Source organism: Oryctolagus cuniculus, chromosome 8 (genome assembly GCF_051225735.1).
Source record: "Oryctolagus cuniculus isolate XC-2025 breed Fujian yellow rabbit chromosome 8, ASM5122573v1, whole genome shotgun sequence".
Taxonomy (NCBI): Eukaryota; Metazoa; Chordata; class Mammalia; order Lagomorpha; family Leporidae; genus Oryctolagus; species Oryctolagus cuniculus.
The window spans coordinates 34,882,902-34,897,101 of record NC_142874.1 but is presented as its reverse complement, the minus strand read 5'-3'; the positions used below and the strand labels follow the sequence as shown (position 1 = coordinate 34,897,101).

The 14,200-nt window shown below is 62.0% G+C and overlaps 1 pseudogene; it reads left to right on the top strand.

Moving 5' to 3' along the window:
* Positions 1-1,608: 1,608 nt before the first annotated feature.
* LOC138848224 (sodium-dependent neutral amino acid transporter B(0)AT3-like) lies at positions 1,609-10,765 on the top strand (annotated as a pseudogene).
* The last annotated feature ends 3,435 nt before the right edge of the window (positions 10,766-14,200 follow it).

Below are 14,200 nucleotides of genomic sequence, written 5' to 3'. Positions count from 1 at the left end.
TGCAGCTCAGAGTGGCCCAGCCAGAGGAAGATATCAGCTGTTTTCTTACGGGGACATTAACTGTGAATTGTTAGCCAGATGTTGGGAGAGAGGGTTACAGGGGAACTTGGCCCTGGCCCCTGCCACCAAGGACGCTGTATGCCTCCGGGCCCCCCTGGAGCCCAGGGCTGTGTCAGGGTGGATGGCCCTGGGACTTGGCACCAACCTCAGCCCCACACAAGCTGTGCCTGTGGCGTCTGCTTCCACAAATGGCCACCTCCACGTTCCGCAGAAAAGCCTGGGTGCTTCCCTTCAAGCGGACTTTCTAGAATTCTCACAAGTTGGGCTGGGATGCTGGGGGTCCCCTTCCTCCCAGAAACCCCGGCCATAAACTTCAGTCCTGCAGTTCCAGCTACCCGGCACACAGCAGACACAGAGCAGGGTGGAGCTTGGACATGTTCTGACCACTCAGCACTCACCCCTCCACTGCCCTGCAGTGCCCCTAGCATGGCCCAGACAGGTGTGCCATCCAGGAGGCTGGCGGTTGTGTGACACCTCCAGAGCACAGTGCTGCTGCTTGGCATCCTTGTCAACGTGACAGACAGGCAGGTTCATGGACATCAAGTGTCACCATCTAAATAAACCACTGCATCCACTGTTCTCGAGTGTGCATCCAGACGGGCGAGTGTGCCCCCAGGGACAGTGTGGTTGGCGGTCAGCTCCACTCCCCCGTGGGCTACAATCAGGATGCTGTCCACAAAGCCACGTGCTGTGGCCGGGACAGGCTGGGCATTGGGCAGGACTGTCTGCCTCCCAAAGGCCCTGTCCCTGCTGTGCTCAGTGGGGGTCACCCCAGGGACTCCTGTAGCTCTGGGGAGGGTGTGGGCTCCATTCTGAGGCCCCCAGACTGGGCTAGGGAGCAGGTGCAGCCCCTGGTGCAGGCCACATAGGACTGGCCAGGAAGCCATGTTCAGACTCCCGAGGTGTCAGGAGACAGGTGTAGCCTGAGGACTAAGCCCCCTCCTATGCTGCCCCAGAAGCAGGGAAGCCACAGCCACCACAGCCACATGTGGCCAGGCAACAGCGTTTATCTGCTAACCCCATTGGGAACTGCATGGTATGGGGAGGTCAGGGGCTGCCAGGGTCCTGGGTGGAGGGTGGGGGTCCCTGGTGATGGATGTTCTGGGTCTTGAGGTGTCCGCATCCTTGACTCAGCTTCACAGGACGTGGCCACCTTGGCAAACCGAGGGTGGGGGAGGGGAGCAGGGACCTCTGACCCTGTCACCAATGAGCATGAGTCTTCATTACCTCAACATCAAAACACTTGTTACAGATAAATAACTAAAAGCCAACTCACCGTGCCCCTGAGCATCCCCAACAGGAGCACACAGCCGTTGCGGGGACAGCTCTCTCTGTGGTGGTACCAGCCTGCAGCTGACATTGGACACGCTCATGGGAAAGGGGCCAGGGATGCGGGCATGGCCAGGCCCCAGGTTACCAATCAACAGGGCTCCACCGGCTTTCCTTTAAATAAACTGGAGGATATGATGGAGGGGACGCTCGGGCTCTAGGCCAGCAGAGGGTGCAGATGCGGTGTGGTCTGGATGCTCCCAGAGACACTGGGCTACTATGGCCCAGGACCTTGGCCCAGACCCAGCCTTGGATGCATGGGAGGACGAGAGGCCCCAGTGGGACAACAAACTCCAGTACCAGCTCAGCTGCGTGGGGTTTGCTGTGGGGCTGGGGAACATCTGGAGGTGCCAGACCCACAGTGGAGGTGAGCCCACCAGCCACATCTGGGTACCCAAGGGACTGGCCTTCCCCATCCCTGACCTCTGGGCAGCACCACTGTCCCAAAAAGCCAGACATGTGGGGCCCCAGGAAGAGCCTAGCCTTGGCATCTGAGCCCTGGGGACTTTAGGGGCCTGCACATGGGGCCCCAGGCCAGCATGCAGCTCCATTCCCAGTGGCGCTGCCCCTCAGTGTAGAGCCAGTCTCCAGGGGGCAATCACCCTGGTGTCCACGTTTGTGGGAGCTGGCATCTCCCAAGGCTCCTTGCGGGGTGACAGGAACCCCGGGCTCACCAGCAGTCACAGCACATGGATGCACCTGTGCGGCCCACATGTGTGCACCAGCCAGGGGCTGCTGCCCTCAGGACTGTTATTGCCCAAGTGCCCCCATGTGATGGCCTGGCCTGGGACGCCCAACCCTCTCCAGTGAGGAACCTGGGGAGACTCCCCCAGGGGCCAGGGCCTCAGGGACGCAGAGGTCGGGGGAGGGGGCTTCTCATCAGAGATGCAGGTGAGGGAGGAGTGGCTGCCCCAATGTGCTACTATGGCACCTGTTTCCAAATGCGGCAAGCATGGCCAAACATGCCGGAACATTCTGTCTTCTTACTCCCTGTTCCTCCCTGGGCTGCGCTGATGGGTGGTCTCACCCTGGCCACTCAGTGCCCATAGCCCATCACTCAGAATTTTGTAAAGAGTGCCCCTACATCTTGCACAGCCACACTCACCCTCCTCGCTCCTGGGCAGTTCCAGGGTCTTCTGAGCGTGTGGCCCTTCCTTGTCCTCACGCCAGCTCTTGTTCCAGGTGTCTGCTTGCCCGCTCCACCTGTCTACACTGGCTGTGCCCACTCTACCTGTCCACTCTGGCTGCACACACTCCTCCTGTCCACACTGGCCACATACACACTTTCCACACTGGCTATGCACACTCCACCTGTCCACATTGGCTGTGCCCACTCTGCCTGTCCACACTGGCCATGCCCACTCTGCCTGTCCACATATACACTGTCCACACTAGACATGCCTACACTGCCTGTCCACACTGTCCACACTGTCAACACTGGCCATACATACTCTGCCTGTCCACACTGACCATGCCCACTCTGCCTGTCCACACTGGCCACTTACACACTTTCCACACTAGCTGGGCACACTCCTGTCTACACTGGCCATACACACTCTGCCTATCCACACTGGCCACACAGATGGCCTCTGAGTCTGCCCCACAGTGCTGCCCAGCTGGCTTATTCTCCCACGAGGCTGAGCATGCAGCCAGCAGCTACGCCAACCACACCCAGCCAGAACCTGGGCTAGCCACTGGCAGTACACCAGGCGCCCTGATGGGGAGCAGAGGGTGGCCGCCCCTGACCCCTGTGTCCTGACAGGGGCCTTTCTCATCCCCTACTTCATCGCCCTGGTCTTTGAGGGGATCCCACTCTTCCACATCGAGCTCGCCATCGGCCATCACCTGCACAGGGCAGCATTGGGGTGCGGACGGCCATCTCCCCCTACTTGGGCAGCGTAGGCAGGCCACCCCCTTCTCAGCTTCCCAGGAGGACCTGCTCTGCACGTGGGTGGCACCGCTCCTCCCCTGCTGTGTGACGCTTTGTCCTCTCTGTCTGCAGACTGGGCTGCTTCATGATGTCCTTCCTGGTCAGCCTGTACTACAACACCATCCTCACCTGGGTGCTGTGGTACTTCCTCAACTCCTTCCAGCACCCATTTCCCTGGAGCTGCTGCCTGCTGGAAGGCAACAGGATGGGTGAGGGCATGGCCAGTGTGGACAGGTGACCTCTCCTGTTCACTGGTCTCCGCTGGACCCAGAAGCCACCCAGATTCCCATCCGCTCACACACCAGGCCCTGGGCCTCCCTTCCCCATCTCAGCCTCAGAGGAAAGTGAGAGAGCACGGCTGGGCTGGAGGGTGGGGGCCGTTTCAGTGCAGGGTCAGTCATGCTGGTGCCCAGCCCATGGCCCTGCTGGCTTTCGAGGCAGAGCATGCACTGGGCCCTGGGCCCTGTGGCCAGCCTGTGATGGGACCGCTGGCTGCAGGGTTCTTGGTGGAGTGCCAGGGCAGCAGCGCCGTGAGCTACTTCTGGTACCAGCAGATGCCAGACATCACTGCTGACATCAGCGACAGTGGCACTGTCCAGTTGCGGCTGCTCGTCTGCTTGGTCATCTGCTGGGCTGTGGTATATCTGTGCATCATCAGAGGCATTGAGAGAACTGGGAAGGTGAGAGCAGCTTCCTCTGGCTCCGAGGCCCCCTCCCCGTGCTGTCAGTGTTGGCTCGGCATGGGGGTGGGGCAGGCACATTCGGGGCCCCACAGGCAGCTTCTCATCCTGGTGACAGTCTCTGCCCTGAACCGCACTCTGTGCCAAGGCAGCCATGCTGGCTCTCTTCTGGTGGCCACTGTGACTTCTCCCTGCTCCTCCATCTCGGTGGACAGTGCCTCTCATAGCCACTGCTCCACTGGGTCTGGCCTGAGGAGCCCCCACTCAGAGCCAGCGTCTCCCTGGCGGCTCAGGTTTGCCTCTTCCTCCTGACCGTTCCCCGTCTGGTCCTCCTCCTCTGCTCTTTATGCCTCCACTCTACCTCCTGTGTGGCGGAGGCACCGTCAGACTTCTCTCGCTGGATCCCAGAGCAGCACCAGGAAGGAGGGCACATGTAGCTCATGGTCTGGAGGTTCGGGATCCGAGATGGGCAGTGCCTTCGGTTCAGGCAGCCGGGTGGCTGCAGGGTGGTGAGGGACCACCCCGGGGGCAGAGACACAGGAGGCTCACAGCTCTCAGAACCCATGCTCCTGCTGGAACCACCCCTCACGGCCCTGCTGTGACCTCCCTGGGCCCTGCCAAGCCACCAATGGGTGGGGTCTGCACCTGAATCCCCCAGTCAAGGCCATGCGCCCACTGGCTGGTACCGGATCTCAGGGCCTGTCACAGGCCGTCTTCAGGCAACACGTGTGCCCCACGTGCAGTGGCCTGCATGCACTGTCCTCCAGGAACACCCACACCTTTCCCTTCCACTCCACTCCAAGCCTTGGCCGTGTTCTTACACTTACTTAAAACATGTGATAAAGAGCAGACACTGGTTTCTCTCACAGGCAACTGGCTTCTCAGGGCCTTCCCTTGGGGCCACTGGGGCACACGGGTAGGGGGTGTTGAACACTCATGGCATGGTCAGGGTTCCTCACATCCCCTGCACCAGGGAGGCCCACACAATCCAGCAGCCACCAGCCTGAGCCTTTTCCCACGAGGCTCAGAGGACAGAGCCAGTGACCAGACCCTGTGGCTCTCACAGATCATCCTGTTAGGAATGTGCTGGGGAGGCCCTGTGGCTTTGGTCTGTGTGGGGACATGGGGCCGGCCCTGGCCCACAGCTGACTGGGAGCCACCAGGACAGGGGAAAGAGGGGGCTGGTCTGAGAGCCTGATGTGTGCACAGGAGGACCCAAGGCAGGACGAGGGGCAGCCTGGGGTGGGGGGAGGGGGCCTGCCTGTCCCGAGTGCCGGTGCCCACCTTAGCAGACCCACCGGGCCTGTGTGACCATACACCTTCAGAGCTTGACCCAAAGCACCGTGCCTGTGTGGTCACCTTGGGCCATGTGAGTGGTCACAATGGGGCAAGGCCCCTCCCCCACTCCTGCAGGGCCACTGTGCATCTGACCTGGCATCTCCCCCAGGCCATCTACTTCTTGGCCCTGTTCTCTTACTTGGTGCTGACCATCTTCCTCGTCAGAGGCCTGATGCTGCCTGGTGTCACACATGGGCTCCACTACCTTTTCACCCCCAACATAAGTGGAAGGGGGCAGGGGGCACCTAGTGGGCAAAGGAGGAGGGCCTCAGGGTCTCAGCAGGGTTGGGGCAAGGACTTTGGTCTGGGGTGTGTGGACTGGTGCACCTGCAGGAAGTCCAGGTGCTGACAAGGTAGGAGTGTGGGGGAGGGGCCGGCAGAAATCAGCTGTCACCTGGGGCAGAAGCGTCCAGCAGGTGTGGCACACAGGACCAAGGGGCTTCTACTCAGAGCCTGCCGCACTTTTAACCATTCCATTGGTCCAGGATCCAAGGGGGTTTCCAGGGCTGCTGACCACCACCAGGAGTCGGCTGCACACCTGGGCATGAGGCTGTCTCCCCAGATACCCAGCAGTGGGCAAATGGGGCAGTGGGTGAAACACCCCTGCCTAGGGGCCTCACAAGGCCAAAGCCACACGTGGGAGAGGGCAGGGAGCATGCCCAGGTTAGAGTTAGCTCAGCTCTGGTTCTAGGCCCCACCACCGAGTGCCAGACATACTCTGTCGTGGGCCTGACGAAGCCACAGCTTGCTGGCTGCATCACAGAATAGGGGAGCTGTGTCAGCTGCCATGCCAAGCAAGCTCCCTTCTGGCACAAAGTCCTGAATGGTTCTTGGAATTTGTGCAGGTCACACCTGGTTATGGTATGACCCAAAAGGGCCAGGGAACGTTTTGGAACAGCATCTGCTGTGTTCATGTTCCAGATAAGCAGATTCTCTAGAACCTGTGGGTGTGGCTGGATGCAGCCACCCAGATCTTCTCCCGGTTCCTGGCCTTCGGTAGACACATCGCCTTTGCCAGCTACAACCCACCCAGGTGGGCAGCTGCCCCAGCTTGCTTGGCACCCTGGCGATGCAGTGCCAGCCAGCCAGGGCTGAGCTGGGGACAGTGCTGTGAGACCTGCTGGCCTGGGGTAGGCTCCACCTAGCTTGTCCATGCCCAGCCTGACTGTGGCCTGGGGCAGGTCTGGGGCCCACAGGGCACTGAGCACAGCTCTGAGTCTTTCCACAAATGGTCAAGGAGTAGAGTGAGGCAGTGGGGAGGGGCCCAGGCTCAGTGGGTGGGGGCCCTCCCGAGGCCCTGAGTGCCCCCATGTGCAGGAACAACTGTGAGAAGGACGCCATGGTCATCTCCCTGGTGAATAGCATGACCTCCCTGTATGCCTCTGTTGCCATCTTTTCCGTCATGGGCTTCAAGGCCACCACAGACCACGGGTGTGCCTGGACAGATGAGGCCAGGCCATGCCATGGGCAGGGGCGGGGCAGGGATGCCAGTGTTCCTGAGGACTCTCACTGGAAAAAGTGTCTCCGCTCTGAGACATGCATAGTGCACAGCCCTAAGGCAGCCCCAGGAAGCCGATGCTGCCTGAGTGACCCTGAGGCCCTCTACCCGACCATCCAGACACGTCTCATTCAGGGTGTTGGGTGGGCTGCAGCCTCTGGCACAGGGAGCTCTGCCCCTGCAAAGTACGCATCCCCGGAGGGGGCTTCAGGCACCCAGTGGGTGGGGCAGGGGTCCTGCTGAACCTGTCGGCACCCAGGACAGCCCCCACATGCAGAGCCAATGGGTGGTGCCTGTGCCAATCGCACACTGTTAAGAGGGAGGAGGCAGAGGACAGGCCAGCCATGGCCAGTGTGGCAGGAGCCGGTGCCCCAGGAGCACTCTGCTTCACACGTGTGTGCCTCATGTGCGCCTGTGTGCCCCACATGTGTGTGCACCTCATTTGTGCCTCATGTGTGTGTGCTTCACCTCAGCACCACCCTCACCAGTGCAAGAGGGGCTTCTCCAGCTCCTTCACCTGGACCCCAAGGACAGGGTCCTGTCATGTCCTAGCTCGACTCCCGGAGTTCCATAGAGCATAGCAAGTGGTGGCCATGCTGCACCGTGCAAAGCTGCTTCTCTCTGTTCCAGGGCTCCCACTCCCAGGGTCTCTGCTGATTCTGGGTTAGAGGATGCTGGGCTGGGATGGGCATCTGGGGCATCAGGATAAGGCTTGTGCTTCCTCCCCTGGCTGCACTTGGCCCTGCTCTGCATGGCTTCGTGAGACCCTGCATCATACAAGGCACCGATGCCCCAGCACTGAGTGTGGTCGATGGCACCATCACTGTCACTCATGCCTGGTGCCCACCTGACACACAGCTTCCTCTGTGAGGCACATCCCAGCCTCCCACACTTAGAACACCTGACGTGGGGCCTTCTGAGCAGCCCAACCAGCTGCTGACAGAACACAGCAAACCTGCAGAAGACATGGCACTCGAGCGACCCAGGAAGCTGACAGAGGAGGGCTGGCCTCGACTGGGCCCCTAACTGGGAGCCTCAATGCCCAGATCAGAGCTCAGTGGACTGTGTGGGAGGGTGACAGGAGCAGCTGTGTGGACAGCGAGCCCCAAGGCTGACCTCGGGAGCCACGCGATGCCGGGTGTGGGTAGACAGGGGCTCTCAGGTCACGGGGCAGGGGTTCCCAGCCCGAGAGTGCCTGGTCCTGAAAATGGGGGGCTGGGCCCCTCAGCTGAGCTACAGAAGCCGATGCCCCTGTGGCATCCCGGGGCCTTCAGGATGAGGCTGACCCCTCCCGGAGCAGGAGTGCACGCAAGTCACCCTCAGGAGTGGAGGGGTGAGCGGGCCAGGCCCCCAGGGTGCCATGGGCCTTGTGCCTGGATGTATCTGCTGGCCTGGGCAGTGGGTGGCAGCACAGGCCCCACAGCCCCACCCCGTGTCCCTGCAGAAACATTCTGGGCCTCTTCGACGAGTTTGACTTCCCAGAGCAGCGCATTTCCAGGGCCAGCGACGAGGCCGTCCTCACATAGCTCAATGCCACACAGCCAGAGAGGCTGTCCCTGCTGTCCCTGAGGGTCTGCGGCCTGGAGGACTTCCTGGACAAGGTAGTGCACACAGGACTGCCAGGGCCACCCCAGGAACCCCAGGCGTTGGGCCAGGCCACAGGGCTGTGAGCCTGCCAGAGTCCAGAGGAGCCCTTGTCCAGTGGGGAGGCTTCAGGGCCGGGCTGATGGGCAGCCAGGCACAGATCCTGGCTCCAGGCACCTAGAGCCTCCCAGAGGGATGGTGGGCATGGCATCCCTACAGGCGCACCTGTGGCCTGCACAAGTGGCCCACCATGGGCTCCCAGTTGTAGAGCACCTGGAGCCTCCCGGAGGGGTGGTGGGCACGGTGTCCATGCAGGCGCATCAGAGGCCTGCTCCCATGGCCCACCATGGGCTCCTGGGTTGCAGAGCACCTGGAGCCTCCCAGAGGGGTGGTGGGCACGGTGTCCATGCAGGCGCTCACGTAGCCCACCACGGCTTCCAGTTGCAGAGCACCTGGAGCCTCCCGGAGGGGTGGTGGGCACGGTGTCCATGCAGGCGCATCAGTGGCCTGCTCCCATGGCCCACCATGGGTTCCTGGGTTGTAGAGCACCTGGAGCCTCCCAGACGGGTGGAAGACACGGTGTCCATGCAGGTGCTCACGTAGCCCACCACAGCTTCCAGTTGCAGAGCACCTGGAGCCTCCCAGAGGGGTGGTGGGCATGGCGTCCGTGCAAGTGCTCATGTGGCCCGCATTCATGGCCCACTGTGGGCTCCTGGTTGCAGAACACCTCGGGCCCAGTCTGGCCTTCATATTCACGGAAGCCATGCTGCACATGCTGGGGGCGCCCGTGTGGGCCGTGCTCTTCTTCAGGATGCTCTTCACCCTGGGGCTCTTGTCCATGTTCGGCAACATGGAGTGGATCATCACGCTGCTCCTGGACATGGGGGTCATCCCATGGGGATCCCCAAGGAGGCCCTCACAGGTGAGTGCACAGCATTAGCCACAGGGATGCCTGCTGCCTCCCATACAGAGCTCAGGGGCCCTGGGCTAGCCCGCTCCCCGAGCACAGCCCAGCGGCTCTGGGCAGGACATGGGTGGACCTGCCCTGACCATGGCCCACTGAGGCCAAGCTCTCACCCACCTCCAGCAGGCGGGGCAGGGTGGGGGAAAGGGGCAGGTGCAGGCCTCCCACCCAGACCCTGCACCCAGGGCTGGCCTGCCTGGCCTGCCTGCTCTCGGCCACCTGCTTCATGCTGCAGTCCAGAAGTTACTGGCTGGAGATCTTCGACAGCTACACAGCCTCCCTCAACCTCATAGTCTTCACCTTCTTCGAGGTGGTGGGGGTCATCTACATCTACAGCTTGCGGCAGTGAGCTGAGGTCCACAGGGAACCCGGGGGGTGGGGAGGGCCCCGCAGTGCCGTTGAGCCCAGTGTCTGTGCAGGTTCTGTGATGACATTGTCTGGATGATGGGGCAGCAGCCAGGCCTCTACTGGCCAGCCCCCTGCTTCTCCTGAGCGTCTTCCTGGCCTACCTCGTCCTGATGGCCCAGAGGATGCCAAGCTACTGGGCCTGGAACCCTCAGCACATAGGTCCTCCCAGGGGGATCAAGGGACCACAGTGACCTGCAGGGTGACCCTGGTAGGACTGGAGCCTCTAGAGGGCCTCAGAGCAGTGTCCAGACCCTGGAGACATCGGTCCTTCCAGCCCGCACTTTCCATGTGGTGTGTGGACAGGCAGCCAGGGAAGCGATAATTCTAGTGTCTGGGAGAGGTCGGGAGGCAGACTGGAGAAGGGTCACTCCCTGCCTGGTCCACACAGGGGACCATGTAACACCTGGCCTGGGTCGCCTCTCCCAGAATGAGCACCAGAACCCCTCAGGGTCTGCCTGGGGGAAGTGAGAATTTTCAGCTTTATCCCTGGGGTCTCAGACCACATCTCACCTGTCCACAAGTGTTGGAGGCCAGTGGGTGGGGACCACATGCCCCTACCTGCCCTGAGGGTTTCCACCCAGAGGGACCCTCAAGCCCCAGCTCCCTCATCCCTGAGCACCCACCCAGGATGCTGCCCTCCTGTAGTCCCAGGGAGGAGCTGGGGCTGCCTCCATGCACAGGTGGTCGGGTCAGCCTCACTCTGCCCAAGGCCTGGGGTCTGGGGCTCAGGGTCTGACCCTCCAGGCTGAGCTCTCTCTCTCTCTCTCTTGTGCCCCCTGCAGGAGCAGGTCCCCTCCAGACAGGAGAAACTCTACCCTGGCTGGGTGCAAGCCATCTGTATGCTCCTGTCCCTGCTGCCCACTCTGTGGATCCTGGGCATCACACTGGCCCAGCTGGTGGCCAAGGGCAGGAGGCAGCAGCAGGATGCATGGCTGGACAGGAGCCTGAGGCTGCAAGACAGCAGGGCCCACTGAGGGGCAGGGATGGCCGTGGGTGACCTCATCACACCCTCCCACCGACTCTGCAGGACCCTTGGCTCCTGTCTTGGGCCTGCTCTATCCAGGGTCCACTCTGCCCTCAAATGGGAGGCAGAGTCCACCCAGGGGCACACCCAGGTCCTGGCTGCCATGGGAGGCCCTCTGCAACAGTGCTGCCCACACAGCCCCACAGCACACAGGCCACACAGCCTCAAGCTGTGGTGATGGACAAAGGGCAGGCGTGCTGATGATGGGCCAGGCCCTGCACAGCTTCCTTGCCTGGAATCCAGCCCCAGGCTGACCCTCAAGTCCAGCTCAGGATAGGGGGCAGGGGTCATCTGCACACACGTGAGGAGGACACATGGGTGCTGGGAACCCAGCCAGGGAGGACTCTGGGAGACCACAGAGGGCCCCTCCCTCCTGGACATTGTGTTCATGGGCAACAGCCCCCAGGGGCAGACAGGGCCATCACCACCACAAGGTCACCCAATGGGGGACTACAGTTAGCACAACCAGCAGGGGGCGCTGTGGAGCAGGGCACAGCCATCTTGTTTTTTGGGGGGTGCTATCCCTCACAGTCACAGCAGCCCCCACAGGTAACTGTGAGCCCACCCCCTGGGGGTTCCACCCCTGTCTCCCTCTCCCTCCCCCACCCCTGTCAGGAGCTGCTCACTGCAAAGGCCAGAGCTCAGGCAGCAAAGAGGCTGATGCAGTTTCACCGTGTCCACAAAGTGGCCACTCAACACTGCATCCCCTGTAGGCACTGGCTGGAGTCCTGGCTGCCCTGCTGCTGCCCAGCTCCCTAATGGCCCTGGAAGGCAGCAGAGGATGCCCAAGCATCTGGGCCCCTGCTACCCATGTGGGAGACCCGGATGGAGCTCCTGGCTCAGTGTTGGCTGAGGCAGCCATCAGGGGAGCAGGTGGATGGAAGCTCTCTCCCCCTCCCTGTCTCTCTCAAATGAACTGTGAATTACGAAAGCTCAGCTTTTCCAAGGTTCGGCACTCACTGAAGCCTGAGAACCTGAGTGACAGTACAGCAGGGCCTGGGGTTCCCCATGGGCACGGCAGCTTAGTCACCAGGATGGTCTGGGGTCCCCTGGGCATGTTGGCTTATCAACTGGACAGTCTGGGGTCCCTGTGGGCACGTCGGCTCAGTCACCAGGACAGTCTGGAGTCTCCCTAGGCACGTTGGCTTAGTCACCATGGTCTGGGGTCCCCTGGGCACATCGGCTTAGTCACCATAGTCTGGGGTCCCCTGGGCACATCAGCTTAGTCACCAGGAAGGTCTGGGGTCCCCGTGGGCACATCGGCTCAGTCACCAGGATGGTCTGGGGTCCCCATGGGCATATCAGCTTAGTCACCAGGATGGTCTGGGGTCCCCTGAGCATGTCGGCTTAGTCACCAGGACAGTCCGGGGTCCCCTGGGCACGTCGGCTTAGTCACCATAGTCTGGGGTCCCCTGGGCACGTCGCCTTAGTTACCAGGATGGTCTGGGTTCTGCCAGGCACATCGGCTTAGTCACCAGGAAGGTCTGGGGTTCCCCCAGGCACGTCAGCTTAGTCACCAGGATGGTCTGGGGTCCCCCAGGCACGTTGGTTCAGTCACCAGGATGGTCTGGGGTCGCCATGGGCATGTTGGCTTAGTCACCAGGATGGTCTGGGGTCCCCTTGACATGTTGACTTAGTCAACTGGATGGTCTGGGGTCCCCTTGGGCACGTCAGCTTAGTCACCAGGACAGTCTGGAGTCCCCCTAGGCACGTTGGCTTAGTCACCATAGTCTGGGGTCTTCCTGGGCACGTCGGCTCAGTCACCAGGACAGTCTGGGGTCCCCTGGGCACATTGGCTTAGTCACCTGGATGGTCTGGGGTCCCCTGGGCACATTGGCTTAGTCACCTGGATGGTCTGGGGTCCCCGGGGCACATTGGCTTAGTCACCAGGAAGGTCTGCGGTCCCCGTGGGCACATCGGCTTAGTCATAGGATGGTCTGGGGTCCCCCTGGGCGTGTCGGCTTAGACACCATGACATCTTTTGAATGCAGCAGCAAAGGGGCACGTCCCATGCCATAAAACCCAGCACGAGGTGCCAGGAGCCCTGTCCAAGGTCCATGTCCATGACCCCATCTGTGACATCCCGCTAGGTTCTGGAATTGCTCACAGCAGCTGAAATGTCACACAGGTGCCTGCTCTGCCAGGCTTCAGGCTGCCCAAGCCACCCCTGTGGCTGAGGCCACTCCTTCACCAACATCCCCCCCAACACTGCCCTTCCTGCTCTCAGTAGGGTCCTCAGGTCACATCAGGCCCCCTGTACGCTGGGGCCTGCCGGGGGAAGGGGGCTCCCTACTCATCCTCATCAGGCACTAGGCAGTGCCATGCTCCCTGACAGATACGTGGCTCCAGCACGTGAACAAGACTCCCCCACAGTGGCCACGTGTCCTCCTGCCCTGGCATCTGAGGACGGGAGGGGAGTCCACACGCACTGCGCCAGACACTGGCTCCAGAGGACCACTGCAGGGACAGAGGCAGGGACGGGGCAAGGGCAGGCCTGGGCGGGGCTGCACAGTGGACACCTTGGCTCAGGGATGCTCAGCCTGGACTTTGGATGATGGGGTGGGTGGCTTGCTGCTCCCAGGTACATGTGGGTCAGCGCCCTGGGGCCTCCCCTCACTCAAGCTGGGCAGCTTAACCAAGCACACAGCACAGGGATTCCCTCGGCAGCCCTGGATCACTCGGGGGTGATGAGCAGGCCTGGGACGGGGCACATGCTCACAGGCCCATGACCCATGGCCAGGTCTCCCACGAGCTGCCTCCTGGCTGTTCGTGGTGGGGTCATGAGAGGTCTTGGTGGTGGGCTCTGCTCCCCTGAGGACAGCAGGGAGGGGACTGACCTGAAGGAAGAAGGCCCCAAGGACAGGCCCTGCCCTGTGTCAGATGACCCCTCCCCCGACAGCAATGTGCCCAGGTCCTCTGGCCTCAGTCCAGGATGGTCTTGAAGTTTGCGGTCAGGGCTGGGTCAGCTGCAGCCTCCAGGGCCTCCTGGTGGACGTTGCCCAGGCCCAGCACAGAGGCACCCAGCAGGCCAGGCTGCTGTGCCCGCTCGTAATTGAGCACGCTGAACAGCGTCCTGCTGTGTGAGGTCCAGGGCTGGGCCTGGGGCACACAGGATGCAGCCTCAGGGGGGCTGCAGAGGGCGGGCAGCCACAAGCCCACCCAGCTTCCCAGGGTCCTGGGAGAGCCCAATGCAGAGCCGGCCCTCTGCCCACCGGCCAGGCTCCTCAGGGTTCCTGTCACTGCACCCCAGGAACCCTCACTTGGCAACACATGTGACCCTCAGGGATGCTAGGCATCCATCCACCTCCAGCTGAGCAGCTGCCTGGGGCTGGGGTCCGCAGCAACCCGCCCCCCCCAGAGGCCAGGTCCTTGGAGTGACCGCAGC